Here is a 20,270-nt window from a genome sequence, read left to right as displayed (position 1 = left end):
CCTACACTGAGAACAGTTGCAGTGTGAAGGTCAATGGAAGGAGGACGGCCTATTTCCAACAGAGTCGAGGAGTGAGACAGGGCTGCAGCCTCAGTCCAACGCTCTTTAACATCTACATCAATGAGCTGGCAGTGGCCCTAGAGCCCTCCTCAGCACCAGGACTCACCCTCCATGACACCCAGGTGAAATTTCTGCTGTATGCAGATGACCTTGTGCTGTTATCACCAACTGAGAAAGGCCTCCAAGACCATCTGAAAATCCTAGGGACCTTCAGTAGCACATGGGCAATGCCAATCAACGAGAAAAAAAACTAATATCATGGTGTTCCAGAAAAGAAAGCAGAAACCCACTGGCCATCCTACCTTTATGATAGACAACAGTCCACTTACAGAAACCAACAGGTACACCTACCTGGGCCTAGAACTCAGCCAGTCAGGGAGCTTCAAGCAAGCCATAGAGTTACTAAAAAACAAGGCATCCAAAGTCTTCTATGCCATCAGAAGGCGTCTGTACCTCCTCAAGGCACCAGTAACCGTATGGCTAAAATTTTTTGACTCCATCATTGCCCCAATCCTTCTATACGGCAGTGAGGTCTGGGGCCCAGTCTCATACCCAAACTGGTCAAATTGGGATGCTGGGCCGACAGAAATATTCCACCTAGAGTTCTGCAAGCATCTTCTCCAAGTCCATCGGAGCACATCAAATAGCGCCTGCCGAGCAGAGCTGGGCAAATTCCCACTACACATCGCAATAAAGAAGGCACTGTCATTCAAGGCTCATCTACAAAGTAGCAGTTCCAGCTCCTACCATCACAAAGCCCTCCTACAGCAGGAAGCCTCAGGAAGCCTCCCAAGAAAAAGTACCAAAAGCCAGTCTGACCAAGCCATCAACCTCCATGGCCTGACAAAAGGTGAAATCCAGAAAATGGTACACAAAGTCAAAGAGGAATATCTCAGCATCTGGAGGAACGACATAAACGAATCCAAGAAACTGACAATATACCGGAATCTACAAAGGGAGTACAAACTGGCCCCATATCTAGAGAAACTAGAAAACCCCAAAGATCGACAGATCCTGAGCCGGTACAGACTGAGCGCCCACAGCCTACTCATCGAATCCGGGCGGCACCGACAGAACTACAAGCCCCGAGAGAGCAGACTCTGCCAGCAGTGCCCCCAGGAGGCCGTGGAGGATGAGGCCCACTTCCTGCTGAGGTGCCCCAAATACTCCACAGTGAGGGACACTCACTTCAAGAGACTGTCTGATCTCCTCCCAGACTTCACCTCTAAGGAGGAGGAAGAGAAACTGCCGATAACAATGGGGGAAGAGGAAAGTGCAGCGGCCGTAGCAGCGGAATATGTCAGTGCCTGCCACAGACTAAGAGGAGCCTGATATGTCATGGACTCCCGTACCCCAACACTGGACATATCCCTATCCCCCGACTAAAGAGCCTGATATGTCATGGACTCCTATACCCCACCTGTTGTGAATTCTGTTGTCGAGCTCCCTCCTGTGGTCGTGAATGGTACTTCGGCGAGTTCTGTCCATGGACTCCCTCTGGTGGCTGTGAGTGAAGCTGCTGCTTCTGAGGTTCCTTACACAGGTGACGTGGTTTATCCTTTGGTTGGCTGCTCTATTTAACTCCACTCAGATCGTTACTCCATGCCAGCTGTCAATGTTCCTGTGCTGGTTCAGTTCGCTCTTGGATTTTCTGGAGACCTGTCTCTTCCTGCAAGAAGCTAAGTCCCCGATTGTTATTTTCTGTTCTTGGTTTTCTAGTCCAGCTTGCTTTCATGATTTTGTCTTGCTAGCTGGAAGCTCTGGGATGCAGGGTGGCGCCTCCGCACCGTGAGTCGGTGCGGGGGTCTTTTTGCACACTCTGCGTGGTCTTTTGTAGTTTTTTGTGCTGACCACAAAGATACCTTTCCTATCCTCTGTCTATTTAGTTAGTCTGGCCTCCCTTTGCTAAAACCTGTTTCATTTCTGTGTTTGTGATTTTCATCTTTACTCACAGTTAATATTTGTGGGGGGCTGCCTTTTCCTTTGGGGAAATTTCTCTGAGGCAAGGTAGGCTTTATTTTCTATCTCTAGGGCTAGCTAGTTCTTAGGCCGTGAAGAGGCGTCTAGGGAGAGTCAGGAACGCTCCACGGCTATTTCTAGTTGTTGTGATAGGATTAGGGCCTGCGGTCAGCAGAGCTCCCACATCCCAGAGCTTGTCCAGTGTGAGTTTAACTATCAGGTCGTGCCGGGTGCTCCTAACCACCAGGTCATAACACCCACCCTGGAAACATCCCCTACCCTCTAAAAGGAGTCTGATATACCCTGGATCTCTATATGCCTCCCTCCCCACCCCCGTATTTTTACCATATGCTTTGGCAATGCTAACGTGTACTTAGTCCTGCCAATAAAGCTCATTTGAATTGAATTGGATCCCTTTGTATCCTCTCTATGTAACACACAGACATGAGAGATTCCTTGTCTTCTATCTCTGTGTAACACACAGACATGAGGGATTCCTTGTCTCCTCTCTCTATGTAACACACAGACATGAGGGATTCCTTGTCTCATCTCTCTATGTAGTACACAGATATGAGGGATCCCTTGTCTTCTCTCTCTATGTAACACACAGACATGAGGGATTCCTTGTCTCCTCTCTCTATGTAGCACACAGACATGAGGGATCCCTTGTCTCCTCTCTCTATGTAACACACAGACATGAGGGATTCCTTGTCTTCTCTCTCTATGTAGCACACAGACATGAGGGATCCCTTGTCTCCTCTCTCTATGTAACACACAGACATGAGGGATTCCTTGTCTTCTCTCTCCATGTAGCCAAAGATATGAGAGATTCCTTGTCTCCTCTCTATGTAACACAGCAGCATAAGGGATCCCTTATCCCCTCTCTATGTAGAACACAGGCATGAGAGATTCCTTGTCTTCTCTCTCTATGTAGAACATAGACATGAGGGATTCCTTGTCTCCTCTTTATATAACACACATGAGGAATCCTTGTCTCCTCTCTCTATATAACTCACAGACATGAGGATCCCTTGTCTCCTCTATCAATGTCACACATAAACATGAGGGATTCCTTGTATCCTCTCTCTATATCAAACACAGACATGAGGGATTCCTTGTCTCCTCTCTCTAAGTAGCACACAGACACAGCGGATCCTTTGTCTCCTCTCTATGGAACACACTGACATGAGAGATTCCTTGTCTCCTTTCTATGTAGCACACACAGACATGGGGGTTTCCTGGTCTCCTATGTATATAACACACAGACATGAAGGATTCCTTGTCTTCTCTATGTAGCACATAGACATTATTATTATTATTATTTATTATTATAGCGCCATTTATTCTATGGTGCTTTACATGTGAGGAGGGGTATACATAATAAAAACAGGTACAATAATCTTGAACAATACAAGTCACAACTGGTACAGGAGGAGAGACGAGGCCCGCGAGGGCTCACAATCATAAGGGATTCCTTGTCTCCCCCTCTATGTCGCACACAGACATGAGGGATTCCTTGTCCCCTCTATGTAGCACGCAGACATGAGGGATTCCTTGTCTCCTCTCTATGTAGCACACAGACATGAGGGTATCCTTCTCTCCTATCTATGTAGCACACAGACATGAGGGATCCCTTGTCTCCTCGCTATGTAGCACACAGACATGAGGAATCCCTTGTCTTCTCTCTATGTAGCACACATATCAGAGACCCCGTGACCTAGCTGTCCAGGTCCGGACAAGTCCCGTACAGTAGAACGGGGATGGGTAGAAAGCACCCACAGACACAGAATGACACGGTTGACGGCATGCAGGACCTGCGGCACGTGATCGCAGGAGGAAGGGCAGGGCCAGCCGCCGGATCTCCCGGAGCAATCAGCAGAGCTCCAAAGGTACAACCGAAAGTCAGAAAACAAGCCGGGGTCAGAGAACCAGATAATCCACAGACAGAACCTAATAGACAGGCAAGTGCAATGTGGGGGACAGGCCGGGACAAAACGGGAAGAAGAATCACAAGGCAGGCACAAACACACAAGCGTACAGGGGTCACTTAACTCAGCCAAGGGCAGAAGTATAACTGACGAGGAAGCAAGCCTCCCCGGCTATAAAAAGCCCTTCCCAATCCAAAGGGAGACCAGCAGCATTAACCCTCGAGGTTCCTGCTCAAATCCTACCATAGGCTCATGACAACACAGACATGAGGGTCTCCTCACTGTGTAGCACACAAACATGAGGGTTTCCTTGTCTCCTCTCTCTATGTAACACACAGACATGAGGGATTCCTTGTTTTCTCTCTCTATGTAGCACACAGACATGAGGGATCCCTTGTCTCCTCTCTCTATGTAACACACAGACATGAGGGATTCCTTGTCTTCTCTCTCCATGTAGCCAAAGATATGAGAGATTCCTTGTCTCCTCTCTATGTAACCAGGGGTGGATTAAGGGTAGCCAGGGCCCCGGGCTGTTCACACACTGTGGGCCCCCCCGGTCATGTGACGGGGGTCATGTGACGGGGGTCATGTGACGGGGGTCATGAGACGGGGGTCATGAGACGGGGGTCATGATATACCCGAACCAGATTATTCCAGAAAAATGGCCGGGCCCTACTCTACTGTAACCTATTAAATATTTGTTAAAATCTGCAATACAATTTAGGTATATCTTGACCAATAATATCACATACAAGGAACAAATACCACCGCACCATGACCAGACCACAAATTACAACCACAGTGATCGAATAATATCACATACAAGGAACAAATACCACCGCACCATGTCAAGACCACATATTACCACTTGGTGACCAAATAGCACATACAAGGGACAAATACCACAACACCATTTCCAGACCACATATTACCACCACATAGTGACTGAGTACCACAATACTGATCAGTAATAAAAAACAAAAAACACAATACTATCACCATAAGTGCCAGTATTCACAGGAGATCTGTACTTAGTATGCAGTGTCTGTGTAGAGGTAATACAGTGATCACTGGTGACATTGTACACAGGACCGCTGTATATAGTATACAGTGTATAGTGTCAGTATATAGGCAACACTGACTCACCAGTGATGTCTCTAGGTGAACTCCTTCATCTTTCATCCAGCACAGACTGCCATCATTTCTTCCAGCCAGGACTCGTTTCTGCAGGAAATAACAGTTATCTCGAGCTCCACTTGCAGAACACATTACTTAATTTTTCACAACTTCTACATTACACCACATGAAGATAAAAGGCGATATAGTGTCACTCTGCACAATAACAGGACCGCCCCCCCATTTAAAACAGTATACTCAAAAAATAAAATAAATACATCACTGCAGTAATAATATCCCTTAATTAGCCCCTATGGAAATAATATTCCCCACCCTGGCTCCGTTTATCTCATTCCTGGCTCCAGCCATATGTTCTCCCATCCTGCACTCATGATTATCCATTCTACACCATATGATCTCCCCATCCTGCCCCATCTGTCTCCATCGTATCCATCCTGCCCCATGTCTCCAATTATGCCCCGTGTCTACATTCTGCCCATGCCTCCAGTCCTGCCCCCAGTGTGTCCAGCATATTACCCCCAGTGTGTCCAGCAATCTGCCCCAGTATGTCCAGCATATTGCCCCCAGACAGTGTGTCCAGCAATCTGCCCCAGTGTGTCCAGCATATTACCACCAGTGTGTCCAGCAGTCTGGCCCAGTGTCTCCAGCATTGCCCCAGTGTGTCCAGCAATCATCTGCCCCAGTGTATCCAGCAATCTGCCCCCAGTGTCTCCAGCAATCTGCCCCCGTGTCTCCAGCAATCTGCCCCCAGTGTCTCCAGCAATCTGCCCCCAGTGTCTCCAGCAATCTGCCCCCAGTGTCTCCAGCAATCTGCCCCACTGTCTCCAGCAATCTGCCCCACTGTCTCCAGCATTGCCCCCAGTGTGTCCTCCAGCATTGCCCCCCAGTGTGTCCTCCAGCAAACTGCCCCACTGTCTCCAGCATTGCCCCACTGTCTCCAGCATTGCCCCCAGTGTGTCCTCCAATCTGCCCCAGTGTCTCCAGCATTGCCCCCCAGTGTGTCCTCCAATCTGCCCCACTGTCTCCAGCATTGCCCCCAGTGTGTCCTCCAATCTGCCCCAGTGTCTCCAGCATTGCCCCCCCCCCAGTGTGTCCTCCAATCTGCCTCACTGTCTCCAGCATTCTGCCCCACTGTCTCCGGCAATCTGCCCCACTGTCTCCAGCAATCTGCCCCACTGTCTCCAGCAATCTGCCCCACTGTGTCCTCCAGCATTGCCCCCCCAGTGTCCTCCAATCTGCCCCACTGTCTCCAGCATTGCCCCCAGTGTGTCCTCCAATCTGCCTCACTGTCTCCAGCATTGCCCCCAGTGTGTCCTCCAATCTGCCCCAGTGTCTCCAGCATTGCCCCCCAGTGTGTCCTCCAATCTGCCCTACTGTCTCCAGCATTGCCCCCAGTGTGTCCTCCAATCTGCCCTACTGTCTCCAGCATTGCCCCCAGTGTGTCCTCCAATCTGCCCCAGTGTCTCCAGCATTGCCCCCCAGTATGTCCTCCAGCATTGCCCCCCAGTGTGTCCACCGATAACTGATCCAAAAAACAAAACAAAACAAGCAGTCTCCTCACCTGTCCGCGCTCCAGGCGGCGAGCTCCCTGCAGCAGCGCACACTCGCCGGCGACTGACAATGACGTCAGACGCCGGCGACGTGTGTGCTGCGGCCGACATCAGCTGCCAGCCTCCAATTGGCTGGCGGCTGTTGTTGTTAACTATTGACGTGCGGGCGCGCGCCCGCACATCAATAGGAAACCGCCGCAGCGCCGGAAGGGGCCCGGTGAGCAGATGAGAAGGGGCCCGATGCGGGCCCCCTCTCTCTGCCCACCGGGTCCGGGGGCACATAAACGCCGCCCGGCGGGCAGTCACAGACGATTATCAGAGGGTTAATCTGCGGTAGCCCAGGGCCCCCCCAGACCACTGGGCCCTGGGCTACCGCCCATATTGACCCTCTGATAATCCGCCTCTGTATGTAACACAGCAGCATAAGGGATCCCTTATCCCCTCTCTATGTAGAACACAGGCATGAGAGATTCCTGGTCTTCTCTCTCTATGTAGAACATAGACATGAGGGATTCCTTGTCTCCTCTTTATGTAACACACATGAGGAATCCTTGTCTCCTCTCTCTATATAACTCACAGACATGAGGATCCCTGGTCTCCTCTATCAATGTCACACATAAACATGAGGGATTCCTTGTACAATAATCTTGAACAATACAAGTCACAACTGGTACAGGAGGAGAGATGACCCTGCCCGCGAGGGCTCACAATCATGAGGGATTCCTTGTCTCCTCCCTCTGTCGCACACAGCCATGAGGGATTCCTTGTCTCCTCTCTATGTAGCACACAGACATGAGGGATTCCTTCTCTCCTATCTATGTAGCACACAGACATGAGGGATCCCTTGTCTCCTCACTATGTAGCACACAGACATGAGGGATCCCTTGTCTTCTCTCTATGTAGCACACATATCAGAGACCCCGTGACCTAGCTGTCCAGGTCCGGACACAAGTCCCGGACAGTAGAACGGGGATGGGTAGAAAGCACCCACAGACACAGAATGACACGGTTGCCGGCATGCAGGACCTGCGGCACGTGATCGCAGGAGGAAGGGCAGGGCCAGCCGCCGGATCTCCCAGAGCAATCAGCGGAGCTCCAAAGGTACAACCGAAAGTCAGAAACCAAGCCGGGGTCAGAGAACCAGACAGAACCTAATAGACAGGCAAGTGCAATGTGGGTGACAGGCCGGGACAAAACGGGAAGAAGAATCACAAGGCAGGCACAAACACACAAGCGTACAGGGGTCACTTAAAGGGCACCTGTCACCTCGAAAATCGCGGGTGAGGTAAGCCCACCGGCATCATGGGCTTATCTACAGCGTTCTGTAATGCTGTAGATAAGCCCCCGATGTTACCTGAAAAAGGAGAAAAAGACGTTATATTATACTTACCCAGGGGCTGTCCCGCTGCTGAGTCTGGTCAGATGGGCATCTCCGGTCCGCTGCGGCGCCTCCTATCTTCTTTCCATGACGTCCTCTTCTGATCTTCAGCCACGGCTCCGACGCAGGCGTACTTTGCTCTGCCCTCTTGAGGGCAGAGGATAGTACTGCAGTGCGCAGGCGCCGGAAAGGTCAGAGGCTCGGCGCCTGCGCACTGCATTACTTTGTCTGCCCTCAACAGGGCAGAGCAAAGTGCGCTTGCGCCGGAGCCGTGGCTGAAGATCAGAAGAGGACGTCATGGAAAGAAGATAGGAGGCGCCGCAGCGGACCGGAGACGCCCATCCGACCTGACTCAGAATGCTGTAGATAAGCCCCTGATGCCGGTGGGCTTACCTCACCCGCGATTTTCAGGGTGACAGGTTCCCTTTAACTCAGCCAAGGGCAGAAGTATAACTGGCAAGGAAGCAAGCCTCCCCGGCTATAAAAAGCCCTTCCCAATCCAAAGGGAGACCAGCAGCATTAACCCCCGAGGTTCCTGCTCAAATCCTACCATAGGCTCATGACAACACAGACATGAGGGTCTCCTCACTGTGTAGCACACAAACATGAGGGTTTCCTTGTCTCCTCTCTATGTAGCACACACAGGGCCGCCATCAGGGCATGACGGCCGTGACTGGCGTATGGGGCCCGGTGAGCAGAGGGGGCCCGCATCGGGCCCCGTCTTATCTGCTCACCGGGCCCCTACCGGCAGCCGCAGGCTGAACCGGGCCCTTAGCGCCGACGCTGCAGCTGTTTAAAGCTATTGACGTGCGGGCGCGGGCCCGCACGTCAATAGTTAACAGCCGCGGCGGCGCCAGCCAATCTGAGGCTGGCAGGCGCTGACGTCAGCCGCACCGTGCGTGCATGTCGCCGGCGTCTGACATCATTGTCAGTCGCCGGCGAGTGCATGCACGCTGCAGCTGCGTGGAGACTTCGCCCACCGCAGGACCGCGGCAGGTAAGAAGAACTTTTTTTTTTTTTTTTTCTTGAGAGCGGCGATCCGGGGGCCCAGGGAAGAACACTGGGGCAGAGTGTGCTGGACGCAGAGGGGGCAGAGTGTGCTGGACGCAGAGGGGGCAGAGTGTGCTGGACGCAGAGGGGGCAGAGTGTGCTGGACGCAGAGGGGGCAGAGTGTGCTGGACGCAGAGGGGGCAGAGTGTGCTGGACGCAGAGGGGGCAGAGTGTGCTGGACGCAGAGGGGGCAGAGTGTGCTGGACGCAGAGGGGGCAGAGTGTGCTGGACGCAGAGGGGGCAGAGTGTGCTGGACGCAGAGGGGTCACAGTGTGCTGGACGCAGAGGGGTCAGAGTGTGCTGGACGCAGAGGGGTCAGAGTGTGCTGGACGCAGAGGGGGCAGAGTGTGCTGGACGCAGAGGGGGCAGAGTGTGCTGGACGCAGAGGGGGCAGAGTGTGCTGGACGCAGAGGGGGCAGAGTGTGCTGGACGCAGAGGGGGCAGAGTGTGCTTGACGCAGAGGGGGCAGAGTGTGCTTGACGCAGAGGGGGCAGAGTGTGCTTGACGCAGAGGGGGCAGAGTGTGCTGGACGCAGAGGGGTCACAGTGTGCTGGACGCAGAGGGGTCACAGTGTGCTGGACGCAGAGGGGGCAGAGTGTGCTGGACGCAGAGGGGGCAGAGTGTGCTGGACGCAGAGGGGGCAGAGTGTGCTGGACGCAGAGGGGGCAGAGTGTGCTGGACGCAGAGGGGGCAGAGTGTGCTGGACGCAGAGGGGGCAGAGTGTGCTGGACGCAGAGGGGGCAGAGTGTGCTGGACGCAGAGGGGGCAGAGTGTGCTGGACGCAGAGGGGGCAGAGTGTGCTGGACGCAGAGGGGGCAGAGTGTGCTGGACGCAGAGGGGGCAGAGTGTGCTGGACGCAGAGGGGGCAGAGTGTGCTGGACGCAGAGGGGGCAGAGTGTGCTGGACGCAGAGGGGTCACAGTGTGCTGGACGCAGAGGGGTCAGAGTGTGCTGGACGCAGAGGGGTCAGAGTGTGCTGGACGCAGAGGGGGCAGAGTGTGCTGGACGCAGAGGGGGCAGAGTGTGCTGGACGCAGAGGGGGCAGAGTGTGCTGGACGCAGAGGGGGCAGAGTGTGCTGGACGCAGAGGGGGCAGAGTGTGCTTGACGCAGAGGGGGCAGAGTGTGCTTGACGCAGAGGGGGCAGAGTGTGCTTGACGCAGAGGGGGCAGAGTGTGCTGGACGCAGAGGGGTCACAGTGTGCTGGACGCAGAGGGGTCACAGTGTGCTGGACGCAGAGGGGGCAGAGTGTGCTGGACGCAGAGGGGGCAGAGTGTGCTGGACGCAGAGGGGGCAGAGTGTGCTGGACGCAGAGGGGGCAGAGTGTGCTGGACGCAGAGGGGGCAGAGTGTGCTGGACGCAGAGGGGGCAGAGTGTGCTGGACGCAGAGGGGGCAGAGTGTGCTGGACGCAGAGGGGGCAGAGTGCTGGACGCAGAGGGGGCAGAGTGTGCTGGACGCAGAGGGGGCAGAGTGTGCTTGACGCAGAGGGGGCAGAGTGTGCTGGACGCAGAGGGGGCAGAGTGTGCTGGACGCAGAGGGGGCAGAGTGTGCTGGACGCAGAGGGGTCACAGTGTGCTGGACGCAGAGGGGGCAGAGTGTGCTTTACGCAGAGGGGGCAGAGTGCGCTGGACGCAGAGGGGGCAGAGTGCGCTGGACGCAGAGGGGGCAGAGTGCGCTGGACGCAGAGGGGGCAGAGTGCGCTGGACGCAGAGGGGGCAGAGTGCGCTGGACGCAGAGGGGGCAGAGTGCGCTGGACGCAGAGGGGGCAGAGTGCGCTGGACGCAGAGGGGGCAGAGTGCGCTGGACGCAGAGGGGGCAGAGTGCGCTGGACGCAGAGGGGGCAGAGTGCGCTGGACGCAGAGGGGGCAGAGTGCGCTGGACGCAGAGGGGGCAGAGTGCGCTGGACGCAGAGGGGGCAGAGTGCGCTGGACGCAGAGGGGGCAGAGTGCGCTGGACGCAGAGGGGGCAGAGTGCGCTGGACGCAGAGGGGGCAGGATGGATACGATGGAGACAGATGGGGCAGGATGGGGAGATCATATGGGGCAGAATGGATACTCATGAGGGCAGGATGGGAGAACATATGGCTGGAGCCTGCAATGAGACATACGGGGGCTAGGATGGCGAATATTACCATAGGGGCTAATTAAGGGATATTATTATTGCAGTGATGTATTTATTTTATTTTTTGAGTATACTGTTTTAAATGGGGGGAGGTCCTGTTACTGTGCAGAGTGATACTATGTCACCTTCTTTATGTGGTGTAATGTAGAGGCTGTGAAAATTAAGTAATGTATTCTGCAAGTGGAACTCAAGATAACTGTGTTATTTCTGCAGAGACGAGTCCTGGCTGGCTGGAAGAAATGATGGCGGTCTGTGCTGGATGAAAGATGAAGGACTTCACCTAGAGACGTCACTGGTGAGTCAGTGTTAACTATACACTGACACTATACACTGTATACTATATACAGAGCTCCTGTGTATAATGTCACCGGTGATCACTGTATTACCTGTAGACACTGCTTACTAATTACAGATCTCCTGTGTATAATGGCACTGATGGTGATAGTATTGTGTTTTTTTTTTTTATTACTGATCAGTATTGTAGTATTCAGTCACTATGTGGTGGTAATATGCGGTCTGGTCATGGTGTTGTGGTATTTGTTCCTTGTGTTTGATATTATTCGGTCACTGTGGTGGTAATATGTCATCTGGTCATAGTGCTGTGGTATTTGTTCCTTGTATGTAGTATTATAGGTCATTTTAAAAATTGAAAAATAAATAAAAATATACCTAAATTGTATTGCATATTTTAACAAATATTTAGTAGGTTACAGTAGAGTAGGAAGAAGAAGAAGACACAAAAGAGAATAGTAAAACCAAAAACACTCAGTTTGAAAAAATGTTGCAGTAATCCGCAAGTGCTAGTAAAAGATGTAAAAAACAGGGTATTTGGTTGATACGTTTTTTGCAAAAAATGTATACTAAGCTGCTCTACCAATCTTCACGGTATACCCTTATCAGAGCAGTCCTAACTAATGTATGCAATCCCTATCTGATGTATTTAAAAACCTGATCATCTGTATATAACCTGTGTGAACAGGGTTCAGAGAGGAAAAATCCATGTGTGCATACAGGGTAGAACAGCTTTTGTGCAGATAGCCCAAGAGGAGTGGTGGAACTCCCCAGTCTTGTAAACACAAGAGAACAATTATGGAAACAGGAACACATGGGCTACAGTAGAGTAGGGCACGGCCAAAAGTGTCTACCGTGTTCTGGTGGCGGCTTAAAAAATCTTTTGGCCAAAACAAAAGCTGCTGGCTATATGTGTGATCTGGTGATGGGAACTGTTAATGTGTGATAGGTGAGAAGTGGAGATTTTCCAAGAGATGGCGGTGGGACTGTGGACAGTTCGAGGGGTGGAGCCTGGAGGCGGGGCTGGGGTGGAGCCTGGGCGGAGTCTCAAGGGGGCCCCGAAAATTTTGCCAGTATGGGGCCCCGAAATTTCTAGTGGCAGCCCTGAGCACACAGACATGAAGGTTTCCTTGTCTCCTCTCTATGTAGCACACAGACGTGAGGGATTCCTTGTCTCCTCTCTCTAGGTAGCACACAGACATGAGGGATCACTTGTCTCCTCTGTATGTGACACACAGACATGAAGGATTCCTTGTCTCCTCTATGTAACTCACAGACACGAGGGATTCCTTGTCTCCTCTCTCTATGTAGCACACAAACATGAGGGATCCCTTGTCTCCTCTCTATGTAGCACACAGACATGAGGGATTACTTGTCTCCTCTCTCTCTCTCTCTATGTAGCACACAAACATGAGGGATCCCTTGTCTCCTCTCTCTCTATGTAGCACACAGACATGAGGGATCACTTTTCTCCTCTCAATGTAACACACAGACATGATGGATCCCTTGTATCCTCTCTATGTAGCACACAGACATGTTGGATCCCTTGTCTCCTCTATGTAGCACACAGACATGAAGAATTCATTGTCTCCTTTCTATGTAGCACACAGACATGAGGAATTCTTGGTCTTCTGTCTTTATGTAGCACACAGACATGAGGGATTCCTTGTCTCTTTTCTATGTAACACACAGAAATTAAGGATTCATCTTCTCCTTTCTAAGTAGAACACACACATGAGGGACCCCTTGTCTCCTCTCTATATAGCACATAGACATGAGGTATCCCTTGTCTCCTCTCTATGTAACACACAGACATGAGAGATTCCTTCGGTTGAAGTGAAGGACAGCATCCAGTCAGGGTGAAAAAGATTCTTCTTTATTAAGCCATAAATGCCAAAAATGCAACTTGTCAACCTCTAGGGTCTTTGTCAAGCATACATGAAAATCAAACAGGCAGCCTTAAATCACCCACCAATCCCCTCAATATAGACCGCCCACAACATTTACATAATAAAGTTCAATGATCTACAATACTAATACAAAAGATAAATACTATAAAACCAATTATATTTAAAATGTGACACCATATCATATACACAACATTTAACACATTACCTGGCTTGTAGCAAAGTTAACTAACACATGTCATAACAAATCAGACATATGTAAACAGAACTGCCTGTCATGTCAGAGCCAATCATCTGGTCTATAATGACCAGCCTACGTTACTCAACCAATGGTTCAGACTGTTACTTACTACTCCATTGCCAGCGAATCACTCACCATATGGAAAGCCCAATCCCAAAAAGCAAAGTATGCCGACCTACCTGCCCAAAACCAATCCAGGTTTCTCACATAGAGCTAAAGCACACACCCACATGTAACTCCACCCAACTGAGGTCATATGTGTTAGGCCTTGAAAATAGTATAATGTGGCCACCTAATCCCCAGAGCGCATGTCCATGAGCACCAGGGTCACCGTCGCAAAGCCAAGCCTGCAGCGCTGCCATGGTCACCGCGAAACCATGCCCACCGGCCAAGGGAACAAAGAGGGGGTCGCTTCCTCCAGCTAAGGAGAGCTCAGACTTACCATCCGGGATCAGCATCTACAGAGCACACTGCGCATATCCATAGCAGCCGCACGGCTCATAGTGTTCACATATAAACAGCGGCTCCCTAGCTGAGGACGCCCATAGGGACCATGGCAACACGTCACATGACACAAACATAGTACAGAGTGGCTGCCTACTAACCAGTGCGCATGTCCACAAGCTCCAGGGTCACCGCCGCAAAGCTGGCAGCGTTGCCATGGTCACCGTGAAACCACGCCCACCGGCCAAGAGGAGCCACCCTACACAGAGCGATCCAAGAGGGGATTGCCACCACCAGCAAGAGGGAGTTCAAACTTACCATCGACTTACCAACCGATGGTATGTACTCTTCCACTTGGCTCCAGTGGAAATAGGACGAGCATCCGCTTTCACCTGTTGTGTGGTCAGTTGTGCTGTCAGCTGCCAAAATCTTTATATGAGAGATTCCTTGTCTTCTCTCTCTGTGTAACACACAGACATGAGGGATTCCTTGTCTCCTCTCTATGTAGCACACAGACATGAGGGATCCTTTGTCTCCTCTCTCTATGTAGCACACAGACATGAGGGATCCCTTGTCTCTTCTCTCTATGTAACACACAGACATGAGGGATTCCTTGTCTCCTCTCTCTATGTAACACACAGACATGAGGGATTCCTTGTCTCATCTCTCTATGTAGCACACAGACATGAGGGATTCCTTGTCTCATCTCTCTATGTAGTACACAGACATGAGGGATCCCTTGTCTCCTCTCTCTATGTAACACACATAAATGAGGGATTCCTTGTCTTCTCTCTCTATGTAGCACACAGACATGAGGGATCCCTTGTCTCCTCTCTCTATGTAACACACAGACATGAGGGATTCCTTGTTTTCTCGCTCTATGTAGCACACAGACATGAGGGATCCCTTGTCTCCTCTCTCTATGTAACACACAGACATGAGGGATCCCTTGTCTCCTCTCTATGTAACACACAGACATGAGGGATTCCTTGTCTTCTCTCTCCATGTAGCCAAAGATATGAGAGATTCCTTGTCTCCTCTCTATGTAACACAGCAGCATAAGGGATCCCTTATCCCCTCTCTATGTAGAACACAGGCATGAGAGATTCCTTGTCTTCTCTCTCTATGTAGAACACAGACATGAGGAATCCTTGTCTCCTCTCTCTATATAACTCACAGACATGAGGATCCCTGGTCTCCTCTATCAATGTCACACATAAACATGAGGGATTCCTTGTATCCTCTCCCTATATCAAACACAGACATGAGGGATTCCTTGTCTCCTCTCTCTAAGTAGCACACAGACACAGCGGATCCTTTGTCTCCTCTCTATGGAACACTCTGACATGAGAGATTCCTTGTCTCCTTTCTATGTAGCACACACAGACATGGGGGTTTCCTGGTCTCCTATGTATATAACACACAGACATGAAGGATTCCTTGTCTCCTCTATGTAGCACATAGACATTATTATTATTATTTATTATTATAGCGCCATTTATTCTATGGTGCTTTACATGTGAGGAGGGGTATACATAATAAAAACAGGTACAATAATCTTGAACAATACAAGTCACAACTGGTACAGGAGGAGAGACGACCCTTCCCGCGAGCGCTCACAATCATGAGGGATTCCTTGTCTCCTCCCTCTATGTCGCGCACAGACATGAGGGATTCCTTGTCTCCTCTCTATGTAGCACACAGACATGAGGGATTCCTTCTCTCCTATCTATGTAGCACACAGACATGAGGGATCCCTTGTCTCCTCACTATGTAGCACACAGACATGAGGGATTCCTTATCTTCTCTCTCCATGTAGCCAAAGATATGAGAGATTCCTTGTCTCCTCTCTATGTAACACAGCAGCATAAGGGATCCCTTATCCCCTCTCTATGTAGAACACAGGCAAGAGAGATTCCTTGTCTTCTCTCTCTATGTAGAACATAGACATGAGGGATTCCTTGTCTCCTCTTTATGTAACACACATGAGGAATCCTTGTCTCCTCTCTATATAACTCACAGACATGAGGATCCCTTGTCTCCTCTATCAGTGTCACACATAAACATGAGGGATTCCTTGTATCCTCTCTCTATGTCGAACACAGACATGAGGGATTCCTTGTCTCCTCTCTCTAAGTAGCACACAGACACAGCGGATCCTTTGTCTCCTCTCTATGGAACACACTGACATGAGAGATTCCTTGTCTCCTTTCTATGTAGCACACACAGACATGGGGGTTTCCTGGTCTCCTATGTATATAACACACAGACATGAAGGATTCCTTGTCTCCTCTATGTAGCACATAGACATTATTATTATTTATTATTATAGCGCCATTTATTCTATGGTGCTTTACATGTGAGGATGGGTTTTCATAATAAAAACAGGTACAATAATCTTGAACAATACAAGTCACTACTGGTACAGGAGGAGAGACGACCCTGGGATCACTTTTCTCCTCTCAATGTAGCACACAGACATGATGGATCCCTTGTATCCTCTCTATGTAGCACACAGACATGAAGGATTCATTGTCGCCTTTCTATGTAGCACACAGACATGAGGGATTCCTTGTCTCCTTTCTATGTAACACACAGACATGAAGGATCTATCTTCTCCTTTCTAAGTAGCACACAGACATGAGGAATTCTTGGTCTTCTGTCTCTATGTAAAACATGTAGTGAAGTGGCGGCAGCATGGATTACAGTACTGAGCAATGTAGTTGTCAAAGGTGCCCGCAACCATCTGTCCCAGGACATTATGTAGACATTGGCATAGATAGGCTTCTGGCTTATGCCCTGCTCCCTATGAAAAATGTGTGCAAACATGAGGAAGGACTCATTAGAGGGTCAATATTGATTTCAAGGATATTACCTCCAGTATTTGGCACTAGAGACCCAACTTCCTTCCCCGTGAATAGACCATTTCATATATTTTTCCCCATGGAGCAATGCAAAGCCTATAAGTTTCCCTACGCCACCTGCCATTTGCATTTTCCCCAGGAAGAAACTTTGCCCATTATACTGGAAAAGTCAATTGTGACATGTGTCTGTATATTTGCAGTCAATGAAGCCAGGAGCCGAGAGGTAGTGATATAGTGACCGCCATGACTCATGTAGGCACACAGCTTGGGCAGAGGTGTCTGTGGTAAATTGTAGCCTCTCAAAAACTAAAAGTGCTGTGAAAGGATAGGCTGTAAGCTGACAGAGACTTTGAACACCATTTATGTGTATCTGAAAAATCATGGTAATCATGGCAACTTTGGGACAGTTGGCATTTATGCAATATATGCCACGACCCTGAGGGCACGCAACACCTGTCCTGAAAACACATTACCACCCGCAGTCAATGAAGTCCACAAAGAAAGCTGGAGATTCCAAGTAGTTTGTCCATGATGTAACCATATGGAAGCTTCAAGGAGTAATGTAAAAAGGAGAAACTTAAAGCGATACAAATCAATTTGGAAAATCTGCATCATCCTATTAAGGCTTCTGAAAACTGAATATCTGTAAGCCACAATGGTTTGTGTCCTGTGATGTACGGGTGGTCCACATGTTTCCAATCCATTACTGGTTTCTTTTCAGTAGCTGCCTGAGACCCCACATAGTACATTGAAAAGTAAGCATTACTCTTCCTAAACCTGGTCCGTAAAGTAGTTTCTGTGTCTCTGTTTTGCATCAACAGGTATCAGTGGAAGGAGCATTATATATCACCACCAAGGCAAGCAGTGAACATCCAGCACAAGCACACAGACAACAATGAGAGCAAGAAAGGAGCCAAATTCTAAAAAAAAACACACATTTGAATGGAAAACTAATTTTATAACTTTTGTGTATACTTTTGCAATATTTTCTTAATGCTTAATTGTCTCCAGAATAAAACAGCAAATTTGCACATAGTTTTAATTGCAAATCTCTTTGCATTTTTTGGCTATAACTCTGATGTAGACTTCTGTGTTTCCACGGTTACAGACTACGAACGAACCCAATATGTAGTCTGATCCTACATTAACATGCCACTTTTTTCAGGCTTTTCTCCTTCCTTAATACAGAAAAGGATTCAGAGAGATCACGGTCGGCCAGACTACAGAGGATTCATTCTCTATTCTCTAAGAATTTTCAGGAGCGGAGTACAAAATACGGCAGGGGATTTTTACTCAAGGTAATTTCCTTGTTATTATTCCCAGAAAGCAAGAATGAATGCCAGTGCAAAATTGGAAACATTCCCAAACAGGAGCGTGTGAATGTTTCCATCTTACCCAATAGGGGCGTTTATTACAGCTTTTGAAGCTCTTTCCAAGTGTACTTTATGACAATTTACAGAGGGAGGATTAGGGGCAACATAGCTTCATAATATTCCTGGTGGACTAGAGTAAGTTAATAAGTAGCATCTCTGGTGGACTGTAAAGATGAAGTGGTTTTGCTGCTATGCTAGACATCCTTTGCTTCTTTTAACCAATAATAAAAATCTCACTGCCTGCAGCTTGCACTAGAGGGAGCTAACTGCATATGAAGTTATGCAGGGCCTGTAGTACTCAGATTACAGTGAGCTTCCTATAGAGGTTGCAGTTAGGATTTCAGCATTTATAAGACATATCTCATTTAAAAAATAAAAAAAAACATTTATCACTCATAGAAGAAAATGTAAAAAAATGGAAATTAAATTCATAATAAACTTAATACAGTAAATCACACTTATTTTTTCTAGGGAGATTAACACTGCAATACATTATTATTTCTGACATCTTCTTATGAATACAGAAACCAGTCCTAGAAAGTTAACAGGACAGGTGCCTGAGAACATGTGCAATAGGAAGCTCTGCACCTTCCTTTCATGTGTAGGAAGATGTGATCCCACTGTGATCCCTGTTATGAAAGGCAATTCAGTAACACAATGTGCATAGCGATCAGAGCACAAACAGTGATCTGACAATAACCCAAAATAATAGAACGAGCTCTGAGACGTGGAAATTCTGTAGACCGCAATTCCTGATCCTCTCCAAACACAACTAGAGGCAGCTGTGGATTGCGCCTAACGCTCCCTATGCAACTCCCTATGCCTCAGAGAAATACCCCAAAGGAAAAGGCAGCCCCCCACATATAATGACTGTGAGTAAGATGAAAAGACAAACGTAGGGATGAAATAGATTCAGCAAAGTGAGGCCCGATATCCTAGACAGAACGAGGATAGGAAAGATAACTTTGCGGTCTACACAAAACCCTAAAGAAAACCACGCAAAGGGGGCAAAAAGACCCTCCGCACCGAACTAACGGCACGGAGGTACACCCTTTGCGTCCCAGAGCTTCCAGCAAAACAAATAGACAAGCTGGACAGAAAAAATAGCAACAAATAGCAAAGAAGCACTTAGCTATGCAGAGCAGCAGGCCACAGGAATGATCCAGAGAAACACAAGTCCAACACTGGAACATTGACAGGAAGCATGGATCAAAGCATCAGGTGGAGTTAAGTAGAGAAGCAGCTAACGACCTCACCAGATCACCTGAGGGAGGAAACTCAGAAGCTGCAGTACCACTTTCCTCCACAAACGGAAGATCCCAGAGAGAATCAGCCGAAGTACCACTTGTGACCACAGGAGTGAACTCTGCCACAGAATTCACAACAGTACCCCCCCTTGAGGAGGGGTCACCGAACCCTCACCAGAGCCCCCAGGCCGACCAGGATGAGCCACATGAAAGGCACGAACAAGATCGGGAGCATGGACATCAGAGGCAAAAACCCAGGAATTATCTTCCTGAGCATAACCCTTCCATTTAACCAGATACTGGAGTTTCCGTCTTGAAACACGAGAATCCAAAATCTTCTCCACAATATACTCCAATTCCCCCTCCACCAAAACCGGGGCAGGAGGCTCAACAGATGGGACCATAGGTGCCACGTATCTCCGCAACAATGACCTATGGAATACGTTATGTATGGAAAAAGAATCTGGAAGGGTCAGACGAAAAGACACAGGATTAAGAACCTCAGAAATCCTATACGGACCAATAAAACGAGGTTTAAACTTAGGAGAGGAAACCTTCATAGGAATATGACGAGAAGATAACCAAACCAGATCCCCAACATGAAGTCGGGGACCCACACGGCGTCTGCGATTAGCGAAAAGTTGAGCCTTCTCCTGGGACAAGGTCAAATTGTCCACTACCTGAGTCCAAATCTGCTGCAACCTGTCCACCACAGTATCCAC

At 49.3% G+C, this 20,270-nt stretch overlaps 1 long non-coding RNA gene across 1 annotated transcript; it reads left to right on the top strand.

Annotated features, from left to right (window-relative positions):
• The first annotated feature begins 3,723 nt into the window (after positions 1-3,723).
• On the top strand, positions 3,724-17,970 carry LOC138648862 (uncharacterized). The gene is made up of 3 exons (XR_011315203.1): positions 3,724-3,980; positions 11,395-11,476; positions 17,750-17,970. It is a non-coding gene; the product is annotated as an uncharacterized lncRNA (long non-coding RNA).
• Positions 17,971-20,270: the final 2,300 nt, after the last annotated feature.

This window comes from Ranitomeya imitator, chromosome 1 (assembly GCF_032444005.1).
Source record: "Ranitomeya imitator isolate aRanImi1 chromosome 1, aRanImi1.pri, whole genome shotgun sequence".
In the NCBI taxonomy this organism is placed as follows: domain Eukaryota; kingdom Metazoa; phylum Chordata; class Amphibia; order Anura; family Dendrobatidae; genus Ranitomeya; species Ranitomeya imitator.
The sequence above is the reverse complement of the archived record's forward strand: the minus strand, read 5'-3'. Positions and strand labels throughout refer to the sequence as shown.